The 7,291-nt window shown below is 38.8% G+C and overlaps 1 protein-coding gene across 8 annotated transcripts in view; it reads right to left on the bottom strand.

Annotated features, from left to right (window-relative positions):
• SH3KBP1 (SH3 domain containing kinase binding protein 1) overlaps positions 1-7,291 on the bottom strand; it is a 228,423-nt gene that overhangs the window by 54,697 nt on the left and 166,435 nt on the right. The window lies entirely within an intron of this gene.

Genomic DNA, 7,291 nt, shown 5'->3' with positions numbered 1-7,291 from the left:
TTGAGAGACATGGCTTAGTGGGGTTATTGGTGGTAGGTGGATGGTTGGACTGGATGATCTTGTAGGTCTTTTCCAACCTAGCTAATTCTATGAATCTATGATTCTATGTTGTTGTGCAACAGACAAATACTCCTACATCAATGCGTCTAACAAATAGAAAGTGAATGTGCATTCCAGCTATTAAATAATGTATAACAATGTGATATTCTAGGACAGCAGGCTTAAAAAGACCAAAGAAATTCTCACAGAAATTACTGGACCCTTTGTAGAAAGCGCATGCTACTTTGTAGGAGAATTAAGCTCACACAAATGTCTCAGTTTTGATGGCCTCTGACCACTACATCACAACTCATTTCAGAAGATGGAAGGGATGTTCTAATTGCTATCTACAGTATGGATAAAGGGTTTGGAGCATTCTTTGTGGACTCGATTGGGATGTTTTATCTGCTCGCTACCCTGTCTTCAGGACAGTACAATAATATTGTATCTACAAGCCAGTGGGAAGATAACACAGAATGACTCAGGTAGAATATTTTTACAGTTTGCTGAGTATGATACCTCAATCTTTTGAAATTTTATTTATTTTTCCTATTCTGAGAGCATCTTCATCCTAAAGACAGCTCTGCTAAATAATGATTTCAGTGAAATAGTGAAAAGGTAATGTAGACATGTAGCACAGTAGACATAATACCTTACTAAAGTAGTAGACTGCTGCACACTTCAGCTACTGGGTACAGGCTTAACATCTCTTTCTTACGACACAGAAAAGAAGCCAGGGTGGCTTTTTGGAGGTGAACAGCACCTAAGCCCAGGGAGGATCTCTCCTGAATTTATGTTCTCAAGTACATACAATGTTCTTTCATGGACTAACTATATAATCTCTACATTAGGAGGGTAGTCTAGCAGAATGCTTGACTAAACAACAGAGAGCAGCCAATAACCCACAGCAATGATGCTGTCCTGAAAGGATGTCGGTGGTACAGTTCTCACCCAAGGTGTGAATGAATCCCATGCATCTGAAATTAAAGAACATTTTCAACAGCAATAGTCCAGTACTCATGTCTCATGAATCCTATAACGGACAAATCTTCATCAGTTCTTCCTTACTATCTAAGGACTGTACATTTGAATAACGATGAAGACCCTGACCAACAGAATAGACAGAAGGCTATGGTTTTAGCGTCAAAAAATGCCTGTTGATAATCAGGTAATTAATTGCTCTCTTTCTTCTTTTTTCTAAATACTTCCTCTAAAAGTATGTGCCAATGTGGATCCCACAGTAAGTAGCTGTCAGAACCTGCAAAACTAACTGAAAAACTCCTAGTCTTTCATGCATAGGAAACTGCTATGAATCTTCACCTTGTAGTTCTGGTATCAATAACTCCATTATCACATGACCTCTCTGATCTCCACATCAAACTCTTAACATTTTTTTTTTTAAATATTCAAATAGCAGGGAAACAAGGAATTAAGCTAGAAAAAATGACTCATCAGAAACACAAAACAAAACAAAACAAAACAGACTGTGAGCAAAGGCAAATGCTGATGCACTTCATGAAGAGCCAGGAGACACTTTTGTGAGAGGCATGAGGGAGAACTGAGGGAGGCACAAGAACACAGGATGAAGGCACAGCCATGGAAAAAAAGTCATGATTTATGTACATTATGAGGTTGGATTCCTCCAGTGTATTTCACATCGACATACACTAAATCAGTATGTTCCTCTGCCCAGTGAGGACCCTCTGGATCATACTGCAACAGAGCCAGGTCTCAAAAACACTGTTGGATTTGGGACAACGTAAGTGATTGGATAAAGTCAGTTTTCAAGCTTCTCTTATGAGAAAGGTAGCCCAGCATGATTTAAGCAAGCAAAACCGAAGTCAAACAGGACTCAAAGTAATATGAACCTCTAAATTCAGATTAATAAAAGCAGAAAAAAATCTAACAAGATATCTAACTTATGCACTAAAATTGTCCTTACTCAGCATAGCACAATATAGCAGAAGGATGTAATGGTACATAATTTCCACAGTTATGTTTAGATAGGAAGGAAAAAGAGAAAAGGCAATACTAATTTCAAACACAGCACAGAAAAGAGCACACTGTAACTTGCTGAATTTGGGCTTTTTCTAAGTAGGGAGGGAAAAAAAAAAAGGTTAAAGTTAACATATCCAATTATAAGCACGGTAAATAGGTTTAAGCCAAATTAAAGCTTCAGACCAAGATACCAACATTAAGCATCCTTTAACTGCGGGTGATAAACCTCATTTTTATATTTGATATCCAAGGCTGGATTTATAAATCACAGATGGTTCTTCCAGAAGCCTCTCTTTCTTTCCTCTGACCTGAAGATATGTTTTAAAAATATACCTCTCCATAAGCCCCCAACAGTAGACATCTTGGAAACACTAAGGGAGGAGAAAAAAATGGTATTTACAAGCTTTTCAGTCCTCACTTACTAACTCAGCAACAGTTTACTCTTTCAGACCACAGTCTCTCCTTGTGTACTTGCAGCTGCTCCCAAGCAAAGGAAAACAACCTGTCATTTACAATGGACATTTCTCAGGGGATTGAGTGAGCAGATGAACCTTGCCATATGTCTTGAAATTCAAACAAGTTGGACCCAATGCAAGATGTTCAATTTCTTGCCTTATATATTCTAAGCTGAGAGCATGGGCTAGGTACAATGCCATTAAAAAATATGCACTCTTGAGTACTTTCTGTGATTTTTGAACCACAGTGTTTGAACTAGACTAGGAATAATGATGACACAACAACAAGCATTTTATTTTCTCTGCCCACAACCCTTGCAATCCAATCCTTCGAAATGAAGAACAATGCCACTGCTAGATTCTCTGACAGCGCCCCAAGAGCTTCCCAGCATCATCCTCATCAGTCAGAAGCTGCAAGAGTAAATGCCAGCAAGGAACAAGATATTCATAACAAGTTGCTTGCTGTTGCCCATGCTACATTGAGGAAATAGTCTCAGGACTACCCCAAACAATAAATAAAGCTATCCTCTAAAAAGAACTGGGTGATTTAGGGGGATAGCTAACATGCATCTTCTTTCAACACCTTATGTCCCACAGTCTGTCCTGCATTCAAAACATGGGCTATTTGATACAGCCTTAAGTCTCCAGAAAAACATTTCCTCAAAGAGGGAAAAAGGCAGCAACAGATGGCCTTCCTACAGAATACAGCTGCCACATTATCTAGGCTGTCACAAGCACTGTATTTCACCCACAGAATCCAGTGGCTTGATGTACATTTATTTTGAGAGACTGGTTAAATACTGTACTGTCCAAACCAGAACTGGGCAAACTGAATTTACTGTATCAGCAGATCCTGCTCATTTTAAAACAACGCCTCTTCTATTTGTTCTCCTGCCAGACTCTTAGAACGACTTGTGATATTCAAGACAGTGGTCCTCAGACGTACATACCTTCACACTTCAATTGCACAGGGGATACTGACTTCGGAATTTGCTTTTCTTAGGCTAGGATGACATAGGTTCCTCTGCTTACTTCTGCTGCTCTTTCCTCATTGTTAGGCAACATCTGTGTTATGGTTTTGTGATTTTTGGTTATTGGTATTCCACATCATAACATCATGTAGTGTACTGGGAGTTAAAGAGTTAATGCTCCAGCTCCGCAGATCGTGGATAGGTCCTGGTACCTGGCCCTCAGAAGAACTACATTTCCTGGGGGACTTTGCTGCTCTGTTACCATTTCCATTCAGATGGAAAGATAAAACTGTTCGCAGATCACGAGATGTTCTCTCTTCTCTTGCCGTCTCTTGTCCCAGCAGCATCTCACTCCCCAGCCATCTGACCATCGGTATTAGAGTAAGGCCTACTTTAATTTTGGACACTCTCTCTCACTGTATTGGATTTATTAGCTTAAATTGTAATTATATTGTATTATAGTGTGTAATTTTGCATTCCGATATCTTATTTAGTAAATTAGTTTGTTTCTCCTCAGATTGTTGCTGCTGTTTTGTTTTTAGGCCCATCTCCCTTCCTCATTTTCCCTTTTCCCTTTCCTGGGGCGTGGGTCCGTGGGTCCACTGCCCCATTAGTCACGGAACCAGGCCAAACCAGCCTGTAAATCGTCTGCCTCAAGGGAAGATCTCCTCCATCTCAGATATGGTTTTACCTGTCTGGCTTTTCAGAAATTGGTAGTTACTTTTTAGTAAAGCAAGTAACCATCTGATACTGTTGATTTTGGAGGCTTAATTATTTCTTCCCCGATGAAGTCTAAATCATATACAAATATTAAATAAGAAAACAAGCAGCATTAAGTTAGTTATCCTCTGGCTTAAGCTTCCTCTTTTTAACCACTGCTTAAATAAAAGCTATATGAAATTGAACAAAATATACAACGTCTAGGGAAAAATTACATAATTGTTACCAAAAACATAAAACAGATGGGAAAAAAAGCTCCAACAACGCACTCAGCAGAATTTGGTTTTATTATTAATCATTGCCTTCAAGACTCATAAATGGATAGCACTAAAAAAATAATTTCATGGAACTTCAACAGACTCAAAGGATCAAAACACCACCTCATTAAACAAAACAAAAATATCCAGAACTAATTAGGGCCTCATTAATCCAGATTCAGCAACTCTTTATACTCTTTCTATCATCATGCAAGAAGATTAGTACTTGCTAGGATTTTTGTATTCCTATTATGTAATAGGTTAACACAAACTGTAAATAATCAGTGAGTGGAGTAATCAAATTAAGTATCACGGTCAATGCACTTTTTGACTTACTGTCTTTGCTTTTTTGCTGTCTATGCACTTACACTCCAGTTTTGCAGTCTCAGTAAGCAGTAATGGTTCTGTCAGTCACTGTGAATATTTTTGCTTTGCTGAATTCCAAAATCCACAGAACAGCCTTTCTGCTGCAAGACACTTAAACTAAAGGCAAGCTATTTCATAGCAAAATAAATAATAAAATAAATAATCTCACCCCAGAGGTTTTTATATTTATGCTTATACAAGAGTATAAATACAGATAAGCCTGAGCCACACATAGAACAGTTGAAAATTTAACAGCAGATTTACTCTCCTAGAAGACTATGCAGACACAAACCTAAAATAAACCTCTCTTCCCTCTTCTATTCAAAGATGCATTCTTTCACTCCTAAAAAAATTAGTGATATTTCCTTTCCCTTTCTGTTTTCCAAAGCACCACTAGACCTCTCTAAGTCTTTGTGCCTTCACTGCACTATGTGTTTGAGCAAAAGCCATTCTGTCTTCTTGTTGGTTTTGATGACGATCATCTATTTATTTCACAAAATCTTAACATCATTTCTCAAGGAAATTCGAATAGCAGACTGCTGGGAAGTGCACCTATGGAACATACTGTTGTCTTTGCTCTGACCAGCTCATCCTATTGAAGAACTTGGGTCACCTTGTGCATACCAAGGGAGCAAATGGCATGCATGTTCAAGTGCCTTGCTGCCAACCACTTCCCCATCTCACTGGGACAGGTATAGGAAAAAAAGTAGACTCATCTATCAAGATGTGGGTGAAGTCAGCCACCAGCACTTCTCACTGAAGCCCCCTGTGCAGAGAAGGAAGGTGGTGCTGCTCCGTTTTCCCCAGCTCAGCAAGCTATTTCACAGTGCAAGTACTTTTTTAATCCAGTAGAGAATAAGAAATAACAGCATCATTCATGAAAAGAAACAGGAGGAAAATGAAAAAAGGTATTACTACTCTTCTACCAATGCAATTTCTCCTGCTTCCAGCATACATCTCTGGCAGCAATCCCAAGGGAATCCAAATCACATTCCCAAGAGCTCCTTCTCCATACGGAGCTTGTATTTCAAACTACACCTTTGGAGAATGGCACAGTATCTTGTTCAGTTTTAGCAATTAAAGGCTCCAATGAAGCCTGGCAATCTGCCATTCCAACCAAAAGTGAATAAAGCTCAAGTCTAAGAAGGAGGGATACAGCGTGTGACTAGAAGGTACAGTTCTCCAACCCTTGTTGGAGGCTTTCATATTTGTTTATAAATGGTACAAGTATGAAGCTCCAGTACCATGGGATGTAATTTTGTTTTGAGCTGCCAGAAAAAAGTACCAGTTGATGTGGAAAAAGGCAGTCTTTCTTAGTCTGGCTCACCATGCCAAGCATTGCTGCTGCAGCTGGGAAAGCCATGGGTGCACCCTTTCAGATAGTACCTACCTACAGGCTAGCTTAACCTTCTCAAGCTGCAGATTGGGAAAGGTAATTCCAAAGCACATTCATTCTGGAGCCCTGCTCTACAGTACCAGTTTGCACACTTTTCAATATTTAAAATTCTCGTTTCCTCCAGACAAATGAGTTCTTGCAGTACTTCACATTAACAGCCTTACTTCACAAAGGGAACAAGATAAGAGGATGCAGAAAGTCAATTACCGTGGTCCAGTTAATGAACAGTAACTCGCTAAGCTGTTTTAAGCTGCTTTTGCAATTTTGACCTGATAGCATGTGGTCTTTACTGCACACTTCTGCCAGATAGCCTGTTTTCCTGCTATTCCATGTCCTTGTCTACCTCTGTAGCTATTTCAGTTCTGAGACAAAACACTATCTGTTAACTATCTAAAAAGGCAAACACATCAGGGAAGGACTTAAAAACTCAATACCTTCTATTATAATCCATTTCTTTTCAAATATATGGCTATATTACCTTCCTTCTTATTGTTCCCTACAAGAATCTGTAACATTCAGATGTAACTTTATGAGTTAAAACAAAAGACTTGGCATGCTATTTACAAACACCTCCTTAGAACTTCACTGAGACCTTCCTAGAAGATTTAATTATTCCTTTTTGCTCTACTAAGCATCTAAATAACCAAATAAAACCGAAGTTCTTTGACTCTGTGCCACCCACACAAATTATGTCTGCTATATAAACAAAGAAAAAAGAGGAAAAAAGTAAGAGCGCTCAGAACCAGAGATATTTTTCAATGACCCACCTACAAGTTACGACAGCTGAAGCTGGATCTTAACTAAACTCTGATACGTTCCAAAGTACCCTCCAGGCCAAAAGCTGATCATGTTATTTAATTTGATTTTCAGTGGCAGAAAACTCAAGGTAGGATTATCAAAGCAAAAACAATTCAGAGGGTTCTGTGAAACTAAACATTTTGTCTGTGTACCACCTACTCAAAGTTTGTCCTAAATATATCCATCTGCATCCTTGCTTTTCATACATCCAGGATACTCTTCTAGCCAAAACCAGAAAAAAATGCTCAGTTAGATTTAAAGAGGCTCAATAGCACGAAGTACAAAGAAGTA

Source organism: Numida meleagris, chromosome 1, assembly GCF_002078875.1.
Source record: "Numida meleagris isolate 19003 breed g44 Domestic line chromosome 1, NumMel1.0, whole genome shotgun sequence".
NCBI classification, from domain to species: domain Eukaryota; kingdom Metazoa; phylum Chordata; class Aves; order Galliformes; family Numididae; genus Numida; species Numida meleagris.
This window is presented reverse-complemented; position numbering and strand designations above follow the sequence as displayed.